The 14,501-nt window shown below is 40.9% G+C and overlaps 1 pseudogene; it reads right to left on the reverse strand.

Moving 5' to 3' along the window:
* Nucleotides 1-5,307: 5,307 nt before the first annotated feature.
* Nucleotides 5,308-8,436, reverse strand: LOC113931476 (annotated as a pseudogene).
* Between the last annotated feature and the right edge of the window lie 6,065 nt (nucleotides 8,437-14,501).

Raw genomic sequence — 14,501 nt, forward strand, 5'->3', positions numbered from 1 at the left:
TTTGAGAAGGGGTGTTATGGTATAGGTGAACAGAAGGGCAGTTTTTAGGATAATGAAACCATCCTGTGTGATACCATAATAATGGTGTTATGGGCTGAATTTTGTCCTGCTCAAAATTCATATGTTGATGTCTTAACCCCCAATGTGACTACATCTGGAGACAGGACCTATAAGGAGGTAATTAAGGTTAAATGAGGTCATAAGGGTGGGACCCTAATCCAATAAGACTGATGTTCTTAGAAGAAGAGACACCAAAAAGCTTTCCATCTCTCCCTCTCTCTCTTGCTCTCTCTCACTCTTGCTCTTGTTCTTACTCTCATTTGCGCTCTCTCTCTCCTTCTTCAAGAGTGCAGAGAAAAGGCCATGTGAGAACATAAAAAGAAGGAAGAGAGGTATCACCAAAAACTAACCCTAACAGTGTTTTGATTTGAGGCTTTTAGCCTCCAGAACTATGAGAAAACAAATTTCTGTTGTTTTAGCCACCCAATATATGACGTTTTTTAAAAGATTTTGTTCACTTATTTGAGAGAGAGAGAGAGCATGAGTGGGGGCGGGGCAGAGGGAGAGGGAGAAGCAGACTCCCCACTGAGCAGGGAGCCCCAATGCAGGGCTTGATTCCAGGACCCTGGAATCAGGACCTGAGCCAAAGGCAGTTGCTTAACCAACTGAGCCACCCAGGCACTCCCAATATATAATGTTTTGTTATGGAAGCCCAAATAGACTAATATAGGTGGATATATGATATATGTATTTGTCAAAATCCACCGAACTTTATAGAGTATCAAAAGTAAACTTTATACAAATTTAGAAAGAATAATTTAGAATGTAAAGGATACCAGAATGTTATGTAGACTGTAACACAAAAACCAAACTGTGTTTACAAATGTATTAAATAATACACTGAAGGTGGTGAGGAGAAAAGTTGCTGACCTAATTAACTTTTGAGAAAAGTAGAACCTGCAACACTAAAGGCAGATGGAAGTATACTGTATTCTGGTTTGATAAAGTAATTTCCTACAAAGGTTTAGGCTTAGCAAATCTGAAATTGATAGATACGTGTATTAGAATTGAGCAATTCAGAAATGATTAGGTGGATGTTGGGAGCCAAATTTTTCACATTTAGAGTGAGAAGTTACAGACAAGCAAGGGTAGACTAATCCACATGGTAATTGTTTTGATTTGAAGGCACTGGTATGAGTTCATGTTTAGCTTAATATAGGTACAGGTGGTTACATATAGAAATTTTTATAGCTATGTGTATATAATCACAAATTAGTATACACACATACGTCTTCCTTCTCTGTCAGCTGAGAGAGCCTAGAAGAAATGACACTCCAGCAGCAATGAGTGCATCTCTTACCCAGATCTCATTTCTAATGTTATTTTTCAATAAAAGGAACCAGGGCCCCTTTGAGAAATTTCTGATTCCAGGATTAAGGCATAAAATATATAAGCCTGGAGCATCTTATAGTGCCAGAAAGTAAAGAGTTGCTCAAAAACAAAATCCAAAGTGATGGGGTATGTTAACAAAACATAGGAGCTAACTGAAGAACTTTTGATGGCCAAAGCTAGAACTATTAGAGCAACAAAATAATAACACAGTATTGGATTATAACCCACAGTATAAAATAAATATCCATGAACCTATACTGATATAAACAAATGATTAAATGAATGAATGAATAAATAAATATGGAAGAACAGACAAATCTCCCATGCAAAATAATTCAAAATAATGTATATATCTTAATAATACAGGGGCGCCTGGGTGGCTCATTTGGTTAAGAGTCTGCCTTCAGCTGGGGTCATGATCTTGGGGTCCTGGGATCGAGCCCCACATTGGGCTCCCTGCGAGGAGTCTGCTTTCCCCTCTCCCTCTGCTCCTCCCCACTGCTCATGCTCACTCTCTCTCTCTCTCTCTCTCTCTCTCTTAAATAAATAAATAAATAATCTTTTTAAAAAATCCAAATAATGTCTGTAGATGAAAGAGGTGGACCAGAACTTCCACTCCTTAACTACAGACTATAGATAGTGACTTCCTTTAAAGAGTATGGGGAGAAAAAGTAACTGCACAGTGGAGTAACTGGATGAATACTATTTCAGCCAGGTAATGAAGGTTAACATCAACAGTGATAAGTCTTCTAGATAGTATGTACCCTTGATATGATGTGATGAGAATAGAAATTTACCTTTATATTCTTGCTACTGAAAAATCCATGGCCCAAGATTTAATCATTAGGAAAACATCAGACAAATCACAATTTTGGGACATTCTACAAAATATCCAACAAGTACTCCTCAAAACTTTCAAGATCATCAAAAGAAAGAAAGTCTAAGAAAATGTCACAGCCAAGAGGAGACTTAGGCAACTAAATGAAATGTGGCATCCTGGATGGTATCCTGAAACAGAGAAAGGACATTGGGTAAAAACTGAGAAAATGTGAATAAGTATGGATTTGGTTAAAAATAATGTATCAATATTTGTTTTTTAATTGTGACAAATATACCATACTGATGTAAAAGGTTAATTATAGGGGGAATTGGATGCATGGGAATTCTCTGTATAATCTTTGCAATTTTCTGGAAATCTAAAACTATTCTAAAATAAAGGAGCTTATTTTTAAAATACTTCATTAGTGTTGAGAAAGTGATTGACTCTAATGAGTGGGTAACAAATTCTTTTGCAAGTCAGGTGGTTTACAATTTGAAAGCAATTTTTATGAAAGATTACTAAGTATTTTTGTGCCATTACTAAGTGTTTATAGTTTGGAATTTAGAGAATTGAGTGATATTGTTATATAAAAATTCCTTCCAGTAACATCTACATATTTATGTGAAGAAGGATTTTCTGCACTTACACCCATACAAATGAGAAATAGAGCTGGTATTGATTCTGAATTCTTTCTCATTCTAGTAATAAATAATATTCATTAATGCACATATGAACATAATAGTGGGGGGAGGGGAAAGAAGCACAAACTGCATCAAGATGCATTTCCAGGGGCCCCTGGGTGATTCAGTGTGTTGGACATCTGCCTTCAGCTCAGGTCCTGGGATGGACCAGGCTCCCTGCTCAGTGGGGAGTCTGCTTCTCTCTCTCCCTCTGCCTCTGCACCTAATCCTGTTCTTGCTATCTCTCTCTCTCTCTCAAGTAAATAAAAAGTCTTTTAAAAAAAGAAGAAAAGATGCATTTCCACTGAAGTTTTATTTTTTATGTTTCAAAACATATATTTATAATATATTTATACCATTACAAGCATTTGCATACCAATAGTAATTTTAGTAATTGAATCCATAAGAAACAATTTAACTGTGGGGTGCCTGGGTGGGCTCAGTCGTTAAGCATCTGCCTTTGGCTCAGGTCATGATCTCAGGGTCCTGGGATCAAACCCCACATTGGGCTCCCTGCTCCACGGGGAAGCCTGCTTCTCCCTCTCCTACTCCCTCTGCTTGTGTTCCCTCTCTTGCTGTCTCTCTCTCTGTTGAATAAATAAATAAAATCTTAAAAAAGAAAAGAAAAAATTTAACCGTTAGTGCTTTTTGGGGGGAGGGGAAGAAAAAAGAACACATTCACAAGGGCATTATTTGCTTAACAGTGAGAAAGGCTCTGGTGTGTTCTCTGTAACAATATCCACTTCACAGCGTAAACAGGTACTAGCATTGTGTTCCACCTAAAATTCCAGGAGGAAAGGCACAATGTGGCAAAAAAAAAAAAAATTTTTTTGGATCCTAAAGTCAGGTGCAATAACACAGACCAACTTTTGATAATAGTCTTGATCTACTTTTCCACAAAGAGGGAGACTTCTCCCCTCAGAAATTAAGGTCTTCCTTTCTCCTTCCTTGTTAAACCATTAGAGCGTGTTTCATCATTACATATACAAAATGGGGAGACTTTACAGGAAAAAAAGAATCATGAAAATATTTTAAAGATACAGCTGCTCCCACCACACATCAACTCAGGTTTAAGATAGGGCATCAGAACACTTCAGCAGTCATAAAATAGGAAAATAGATGCTATGGCTACAAAAATAAAACATAAGTGAAGTAGATAAATTAAAGCTTTCAAACCCAGGACTTGTCTGTTCCAACTTCATAGCCTTCATGTAATACCCAAGAACAATCTTCATAATAACTTGGCATAAGCTGCACCAAGGGCATTTTTGTAAAAATTAGTATGAGAACCTGTGAGAAACATGCCCTTTGGTGAGTTTCTTCAAGAATGAAAACCCAGGGGGCGCCTGGGTGGCTCAGTTGGTTAAGCGACTGCCTTCGGCTCAGGTCATGATCCTGGAGTCCCGGGATTGAGTCCCGCATCGGGCTCCCCCGGGGAGCCTACTTCTCCCTCTCCCACTCCCCCTGCTTGTGTTCCCTCTCTCGCTGTCTCTCTCTCTCTCTCTCTCTCTCTCTCTCTCTCTCTCTGTCAGTTAAATAAATAAATAAAATCTTTAAAGAAAAAAGAATGAAAACCCAGTTCTTCAATCGAGGAAGCATGGGTGAACCAAATTAAGTCACCTGAGTGTCCCTGCTCAGGTGCCCACCTCTCCTGATGGTTCAGGAAGGAGGCATCTGGAAAGCATAGGGAGTACATTGGCACTCTTGGGGCTCCAACTGAACTGTATTTAAATAAGCAGCAACACACATTGGCTCCCTAAGGACTAAACTCAGTCCATTTGAGGGCATCCTACTTAAAGTTCCAAAGTTGAAGGAATTTTGTAATTCTACAACCTTAGCTTAAAAATAAAAGTACATTCAGGAAAAGAAAAAAGAAAGAAAGGATGGGTGCAGGGTTGGGGGTCACACAAAACAGGTCCCTAAACAGATGCCAGATCTTGTCCATGCACCCGCATACAGTCACCAGGGAAGCATATAGTACCCCCCCAATTAGGTTAACTGTTGTCTTTTCCATTGTAGTTTAGTAAGTTTCAACTTGAAATAGGGGGATAGTCTTTAAAAATAGTTACTCTCAGTTGTACAAGGTTTTATGTATACAGTTTGTCACAAGTAACAAAGCTACTTTGCAAGACCCACATCTTTCCAAAATTAAAGAAAAAAATTCTAGTCTGTATTTGTCTTAGTATGTATTATCTTTTTTCAATTTTTTTTTTTTTTTTTTTGCAAAGCAGCGTAACAACATCTGATTGTAGGACTTGCCTGAGGTTGTGATCACAACTGCAAACATCATTTGCGCATCAGTAAGAAAACAAACAGGAGGAGATGGATTCTTTTAAAGAGAAAAAAAAAGAAATGTACAGTTCTAGAGAGGTTATTCTGCCTGCATTTTTCCTTCAACAAGGGTTATTCCAGAGCTTAGCTGACTGCAATCTTGTTTTCTTCGAGGAAGTGAGGGAACTGGTGTTTGGGGATGCTGTCAGCAGCACCTGGTTTTTCCACTTCAGCACTGATAGCCGACTGGGAGCCATCCATCTTGGAGATAGTGGTGTTGTTCACAATGGAGCTGGCCCCCAGAGAAACTGGAAGGGTAGGAATACCACCACTCTGGATCACAAAGATTTCATTAGTCGTCATGGCCAAACCTCTATTGAGCATGGTGTTGTACTAGTTCCACACAACAGGGTCCACGTTCATCTAGGAGGTAAGGATTTACTTGGAAAACATCTCAGGGACTCTCTTCCCATCAGTTCCTAACAGAGCCACAGTGTTCTTGATGGCCAGCTTCCTCCCACGCGGAGCCGAGATATTGTTGGCCCTATGCGTCGTCATATAGTGGACCTTCAAGTCGCCTTTGGTGGTAAAAGCTCACCCACATATGTTACACATGAAAGGCTTCTCCCCAGTATGAGTCCACTGGTGAATCTGAAAAACGCTTGCAGAGAAGTTCTTCCCACACCATGTGCAGCGTTGTTTGGCCTGTCGGCGTGGCTGGGCCACTAACAAAGGTGTCAAACCTTGGGACGTGGTCGCAGGTCCAACAAATGTGCCAGGGACTTAAACTTTGACATAGGTTGGCTGGGCTCGGATAAACGTTGATGGCAAATTGCTATGACCTTCCATCTCAGTGCGGCTGTTCTCAGAGCTGCCTGCTTTGCCACCAACATCAGGAGATCTGGAGTTGATGCTTTCTGCCTGGCTATTGGCTGGGAACAGTGACTGGAAAGACACATTCTCCAGGACGTCTGGACTTCGACTCTGGTACATCTAGTCTCCCATCGCTAAGGACGATGAGTCGTTCGTCAAGCCATCACTCTCCACCGAACCATTTTTTCTGTTGTTCTGCTGCTGCAGAACAAGAGGAGCAGGACCCACCTTTCCCGGGGTATCTAGGGAAGCCATCACAACGAACCCAAGAGTGGATAATGCCGAGTGGATGCTGGGAAGAGGCAGCAGGACCTTCAAGGAGCTACTAGGGGCATCCTGGGAGTTGACCTTGTCAACATCAATGCTTTTGATAACATTATCGTGACAGACTGCACCTGCGCTGCCATTTTCACCGACCATCGCGGATTCGGGACCCGTAAAGTCACAGGGATTTCTCAGGCAGAGGTGTGTTGGAAATCTGGCCGCCCGTGTGCATCCGGATATGCTGCTGCAGCAGGACCTGGTTGGTAAACTTCTTCTGGCAGATGGGGCACAAATGCTGCTTCTTTATGGACGTGTTGGTTCTGTGGACCTCAAGGTGCATCTTCAGGTTGCCCTTGGTGGAGAAGCCTCGACCATAGATCTTATACTGGAACGGTCTCTCCCCAGTGTGGGTGCAATAATGCATTTTGAGGGAGCTTTGGCAGCTTAAGACTAGGTGAAAAATGAGACATTCACTGGGGTCGGTGGTGGCCTTGTTGATGTTCTCCACCAGCTGCTGCATTTCAGGGTCTCTGACCCTGGCTCGGGTGTTCCACTCCCTTGGAAGTCACCAACCCTTGGGGAATTGTGGTTTGGCTCCACCCCAGATAGTAGGGATCCATCCTCAGTTTCTGGAGAAGGCCCAGGCTGTAGGTCCCTGCCCATGAGGTCTTTGGGGTTAGTCCCTGAAGAGAGATTTTGAGGTAGCCCTACATTAGGGGTCCCCATTACAAGGACAGGTTTGCTGTCTAAAGAGAGACCTGATTCATCTATGGGGACAGGTACAGAGAGTGCATAGGAAATGCCACTGCCTGCCACCATTTTGTCATGGAACTCGGCAAAGAACTGGGGTTTCAACTTCCCCCTGGGGATGTCGCTGAAAGTGCACCTTGAAGTTGCCCTTTGTGGTGAACCAGTGGCCACAGACAGAGAACACAAAGGGTCTCTTTCCAGTATGGGAGGGGAGGTGGATCTGCAGGGAGCTTTCAGTTCCAAAACTCCTGCTACAGTACTTACACTTGTGCTTGAAAAGGACGCCCTAGTCTTTGGGTTTGACCTCCACCGGAGACACATTTGGTGGCTTTCCCTTCCCTTTCTTGGACGGGTCTAATGCCACAGTGGAGAAAGGGCTCTGGAAGAGCACAGAGCCTGGGGTCTGAGATAGCAAAGCACCAGGAAGACGGGGCATGATGCTCAGCAACAACCTTGTCCCACCTGGCTTCAGGGTGAAGGGCGCCAGCCCCTGGGACATGGAGCTGGTGGTGGGAGGAATGTTTGTGTGAGGTAGCTTGGCTCGTTTCAAGGTGTCCAGAGACAGGCCCTGGCTTCCAGCTTTCTGACTGAGCAAAACCACAGCCACGGAAACCTGTTGGGACATGTGGCTGCCCAAGGTCTTGAGGGTTTCCACTCCCACCACACTGGAGTGGAGGGCTGGGAGGCCCACATGTTCACCTGAACGTGGATCTGCTTGGTGAGCGGGATCTGCTGCAGTTACTGTTGCTGCAGGCACAGTATCTGCTCAAGGACCCACGGGATGCTGCTGGTGCAGAGCAAGGGGACTGGCAGAGCATCTGTGCTCCACTGATTCGCTGCCACCTTGGTGCCCCACAGTGCTTGAAGAGTGATGTTAATGTTGGTCACTTTGCCTTTGGGTAAATAGCTTATGTCCTGGGACGTGGATGGCAGGCCTGTCTTCAGGTACACGACAGACTTGGCACCCAGCCTCTCCTTCATCTCCCCCAAGCTGCAGCCATCCTCCCTGTGACCATCCTTACTGCTTGGACTGTGGGCCGGTGGCTCAGCACAGCCTCAGAGAAGACTTCTGAAGGCACTGGCCCCTCGCTGTCATTCGTGATGAGGACAAGTGGATTTTTAGTGCAATTTTTCTTATGTTCTAAGAACTCAGAGAATCTGAAGAACTCTGCACATTTCTCACAGATGTGAGTCTTCTCCTGATGAGTCCTCTTTGCTGTCAATCCATCCCTGTTAGCCTCATTGCCATTCCCTGGGGGGTTCACTGGAGCACCGGGCTCCCCTGCCGCTGGCATGCTGAGGCCGCATCTGCAAACTCCGGGTCCAGCTGCTGTGGCTACTGCCTGCCCTGATGTGCTGGGGCTTCGCCTGCTTGCGCCTCCACATGGTGCGAGCATCAGACTGACAGGAGAGCCGTAGTTATTGACCACTCCCCTGTTAGTGCTTTGTGATGAGGAAGCATTTTGAAAACTTTCAATTGCAATATGTATATGTTTTTGTTGCAAAGAAGTATGAGTGAAAAAAATGTTCAGGCATAAGCATATTACATTAGGATAAATTTTTGTGACAAATGTAGGATGGAAATTCAAATTAAAAAAAATAATTATTTCCAATAAAGGTTTTCTGCATTAATTTTTAAAAAATTGATGATGGTAATATCTAATAGGTATGGCATTTTTATTTAGTTACATCCATTTTAAAAAGTGATATAACCTCATTTAAAAATTTTAGTATTAACAATACAAAGGAAAGTACATCCTTTCTAAGTATACAAACTTGTAACAAAACATCTTTTTAAAGATTTATTTATTTGAGAGACAGAAAGAGAGAGCATGAGCAGGGAAAGGGGCAAAGGGAGAGGGAGACAAGAAGACTCCCTGCTGAGTGGGGAGTCCTATACGGGGCTCAATCCCGGCACCCCAAGACCATGACCTGAGCCAAAATCAAGAGTTGGATTCTTAACCAACTGAGCCACCCAGGCACCCCTGTAATGAAAACATTTTGATGCTATCCTAAAACATGCAAGTGAGTGCATTAGTATTTCAGATTACTAGTGGGTACATGAGGCAAAATTTTTGAATGCCACTGCTTTAAGATGTTGATTTACATAAGAACAATATATTTAAGCTTACTGAATTTCATTTGTAGATACCCACCACACCTATGTCTCAGGCCTTCAAAGAATACATGGAGGTTTATAAAATAACACAATACAACATCCCAGATGTTGGTGCAATAGGTAGAAAAAGCCAGGTAATAAGCTCTTCTAGCCTTTTATAGTTCTGAGAACTAAGTCTTCTTTTCAGATTAATTAGAGAAAAGCCTCATCAACCGAGGCTTTTTAGGAGAAAGTTTACCCTAGTTTTATTTGGCCAAGGAGCTATTTAATGCAAACTCTACCTCTTGCTACTCAAAATGTAGTCCACGCATCAGCAGTTTGGGCATCACCTGAGACCTTGTTAGAAATGCAGAACCTCGGGTGCCTGGGTGGCTCAGTTGGTTAAGCGACTGCCTTCGGCTCAGGTCATGATCCTGGAGTCCCAGGATCGAGTCCCGCATCGGGCTCCCTGCTCGGTGGAGAGCCTGCTTCTCCCTCTCCCTCTGCCTGCCTCTCTGCCTACTTGTGCTCTCTCTCTATCTCTGTCAAATAAATAAATAAAATCTTTAAAATAAATAAATTAATTTAAAAAAAAAAGAAATGCAGAACCTCAGATCCTACTCCAGACCTACTTAATCAGAATCTGCATTTTTAATAAGACCCCTCCAGATGATTCATAGGCACGTTAAAATTTGAGTTCAAGAGGTTAGGCTGTACAGTCTAGAGTTTAGTCCTAGGGCATTATTATTTAGAGAAAGAAACTATAGTTCAGCTCCAAAGGGAACCAAGCACTCTAAAATATTTTTAATGTACTTCAACAAGCAATTTAAACTATTTTAAACAATTATTTCTTATTTTATGATTTTTTTCAGTTATTTCAATCACCAGACAATTATTGCATAAGGAAATATTTTAATCAGAAATCTCAATACAAGCAGTTAATGTATCAGTTCAATAAAATATTTTCTAACAATCATTTACACTCATTAGTCTTGCATACCCATCAATTTGCAACTTATCATTTTAAACAATTTGCTTTACAATTAACAGGCCAAATAAAATGTCCTCCTAGAAGTCACTGGAGGGTATTACAAAGATCTTATCCAAGGGAAAGGGGACCCTTAAAGAGATTTTCCAGTGGCTTCAGAATATCACAGGGAAATAAGAACTTTTCTAAGTTCTTTGAAATACTATCTGTATAAACCTCAATCCCCTTCACCTACTTGTTGCTGACTAACAATATTTGTAGGAAGGCTAGAGGCAGTGGCATCCTTAAGAGTTGATTGAATATGCTCCCATCAGTTTCATGTAGATTCTCTGAGACCACAGCCAAAATCTGTTGAGATGGATCTATGAGTCCAAGGCCCATGAAGGTCCTCCTCAGGCTGAGACTGTGATGCTGCCTATTGATCCTAGACTCCTCCCCAGGACCTCCTTCACAGTCTGTTAATATAAATACAGGAGGCTCACTTGGCCTATTGCCAAGTACTTCTGAGTTTGTTTCTCCCAGAAGTTGGTTTTACTAGGCCAAAGATTGTGTCCCAAAGTAAGTGAATGCCCCTACCTCAATACAATGCCCAGTAGCAATGCTCTATTTTCTACAGAAGAATCTGGAAGGCCTGATTCTCAAGAATTAAAGTGTGGTAACACAAAGTTCATCATCTTAAACATTTGGGCATAGTAGAATGAATCATTTGGACATCTAAAGATAAACTGCAGTGCTTAGATTCTCATGGGGCTAAAGTCTTTCTCTGCTGAGAAGATAGAAATTGAATAAAACTGGATTCTTTCCATAGAAATCAAGAAATAGCTTACAATTGAGGGGAAAGAAGATTTTAACACACTGAAACTCTCTTTCCCAATATTTCCAACAATGAGAATCAAGTGAGTTTGGCAAGGAGTTATAACGGTTAGTGTAGGATTTAAATAAATTCGCTCTTTGAAACAGGGTAAGATAAAAGACAGACATATATGCCTGGAAAAAATGTAAGTGCTGACCTGGAAGGAAAATTGCTTAAGCCTCATTGCCAAGGTCACAACTGATATTATGTCTGCTTGGGCTGCCATAACAAAATACCATAGACTGGATGACTTAAACAACAGAAATTTATTTCTCACAATTTTAGAGGCTAGAAGTTCAAGATCAAGGTGCTAGGCAATTCAGTTCCTGGTGAGAACTTTCTTCCTGGCTTGCAGATGGCCACCTTCATACTGTGTCCCTACATGGTAGAGATTGAGCTCTCATGTCTCCTCCTTTTCATATAAGGGCACTAATCCTATTATGAGGACCTCACTTTCATGACCTCATCTAACCCATATTATCTCCTACAGGCCCCATCTCCAAATATCATCACATTGGGAGTTAGGGCCTCAAAATATGAATTTGGGGGGGCAAATTTCAGTCTGCTACACAACCCATTTCCCAAGCCTCACTGGAATGGCATAATGTGAGTTAAGATGGAAGAAAAGATAATATATACAGCTGAAAGGGGCACCTGGTTGGCTCAATCAGTTAAGCGTCTGCCTTTGGCTCAGGTCATGATCCCCGGGGTCCTGGGATCGAGTCCTGCATCGGGCTCCCTGCTCAGTGGGGAGTCTGCTTCTCCCTCTCCCTCTGCCACTCCTCTCTCTGTCAAATAAATAAATAAAATCTTATATATATATATATATATGAAATAATGGGGCACCAGTCAGCCCTGGTTTGTTCATGTATTAAATTATGGTCAGAAACAGCCAACCATTTCCTCACAAATTTAAACTAAAGATATATGTAAAGCACATCTCCCTAATGCCCCTTTCCTCATGGCTCTGTGACTTTAAGACACTGCATTGCTCACCCTCCCCCCAAATCTGAGGTATTAGAGGTCTGTGTAGTCTCTGCACATGGATAAATAAAAAGCATTTCAATGCTGTCTTGCATAGTACTTTCCTGTCACAACTTCACGGTGAGAAGTAGCCTTGTAGGGAACTGAAACACATGATGACAAAGTCCACAAACATATCAACTGGCCACATATACTTTCAATGAGATTTCTGAATGGGCTGCACAATTATCACAACCAGGCCACTAATTCCAGCCTGAGTCAATCTTTAAATGGACAACTTCACCAGTGTCAGTCATAGTGAGAAGATGCCCTTATTTACCAGTGCAATGAACCAAGGAATGTGAGGTACTCAATATGGTATGACAAAGCAATGGGAGAGATAGTTGTGAGCATCAACAACCTTCCCCTTTCTTAAAGATAACTATAACTGTTTCCCCTAAAAATATGTGCTTTATAAGTAGAGTGCTAATCCAGTGACCAAAAACCATAGATATGGAATAGTTCTTTCTTTCTTCCAGATTGAGTTTATACCACAACTCCATGCAAATGCCATTATACATATTCAGCTCGAGGAACTTAGCTGGAATTTCTTAATAGATGTATGGTTGAGTTAACACATGGAAAATATAGAAAGTGCTTGGAGTTCTGAAGATTTCTGGGTGACTCTGAGGTGTAATAACTCTTTAAAGGAGGACAGGAAGCCCAAAACTTGTGTGCAATGGGATATCAAAGGCAAATGGCAAGATGTGGGGTCAGTTTTAGAAAAGGCTAAATAAGGCCAAGATTAAAGAGAAGATAGTAGATGAGAAACATATCTTCCCTTAAAACCTTTGTAGTTTGGAGAAGGCACAAAGTGGAATAAGTAAAAAGAGTTTGGAAAGTTTGTCCCTCAGTGGTATTTAAGGAGTCATTCTTACACACTGCATAGTTTTTACCTGTAGTGGTACCAGGAGAAATACTAAGACAACATCAAAGTCCTTAATGCAAGTACCCAATGGGCTTATTATCAAATTATTCTCACTTTACCTTAATTCCCTAATTCCCAAGAAGGTACAGAGGTTAAGACTCACTAGTTATTCCAGATTCCCTTTAAAGACAGTGATTCAACAAATGTCAGAAAACTGTTTCATTATAGAAGATTCTTGTTGGTTTCTATATACAATGTGAGCTTTGATGCCCTGGAACATTTAATGTACTAATCTAATCCTACTGTTTACTCTTACAGAGTCAGACACTTCAAAATCATGAATGTGAAACGACAACTGTAGAAAGCTGGTCCAAATTTCTGTGAAAGATTTTTATAAATGAAGTCCAAAGACAGCAGATGTCACAAGGAATTGTGTAAATATACCCACAAGATGAAAGAATTTAGAAATAAAAATTTTGAGAGTGTAAATTGTTATGAGCTAGTCAAAAAAATCTGAAATTAATTAGCAATGGCATATCTAGGCACAGTATCAGAGAAACACAAATTTTAGAAGAATGATAGAAGCTTCAGATTGTCTTTCAAAATAACCTGGAATTTCTATACACATTGTTGATTACCTCACCAATATCCATTTTTAACACACAATTTTTAAAATTTTTTTATTATATTCAATTATCCAACATATAGTATATCATTAGTTTTTGATGTAGTGTTCAATGATTCATTAGTTGTATATAACACCCAGTGCTCATCACAACATGTGTCCTCCTTAATACCCATCACCCTGTTGATGGGTACCAGTATCCATTTCAATCTTCCTTGATTGTGGAGTACCTATGTCATTTTGGTGGGATTGACTCCACCTCCAACTTTAGGGGTATCACTTGATTAGCATAAGCCAATTATTCAAATGGACTCACTTTGTTAATGTGACCATTTTTCAAATAAGTATATACACTGGACCTAAGATAAGTGAGCATGGCATTATCTTTATCCATATTATAAGAGCAGGAAAATGATCTATGCTGGTCCCAATCAAAGCAAAGCAAAATTTTGATCAAAAGTTGTTGTACGGGTTCTCTCTGTCACTGCATAATAATAAGGAAGTATATAACTGCCAAAGTTATTGACAGCCATATTGTAACATATGCTTCAGGATGAAACTGACATCAGAGAGAAAATAGAAGAAAAAATAAAACTGGCTTTGGATGTCTTTACTGAATATATTCATTTATTAAGACTGTCATAAAAAAGTAACAAAGACTCAGTGACTTAAATAATGCAAACTATTTTCTCCCAGTTCTAGAAGTTATAAATCCAGGATCAAGGTGTCCAAGTCCAAGATTTAAAGCTTGTCTCCTTGGCTTGTAGATGGCCATTTTCTCCCACTATTTTTGTATGTTCTTTCTTTCATGAGTGTCTGTGTTCTAATATCCTCTTCTTATAAAGACAACAGTTATATTGGATTAAAATCTACCCATGTGATGCCATTTTACATTAATTACTGCTTTTACATTAATTACTCCAAATACATTCACATTCTGAGGTACTAGGGGCTAGGACATAAACATATGAATTTAGAGTAGACACTCATGAAACT

This window comes from Zalophus californianus, chromosome X, assembly GCF_009762305.2.
Source record: "Zalophus californianus isolate mZalCal1 chromosome X, mZalCal1.pri.v2, whole genome shotgun sequence".
NCBI lineage: Eukaryota > Metazoa > Chordata > Mammalia > Carnivora > Otariidae > Zalophus > Zalophus californianus.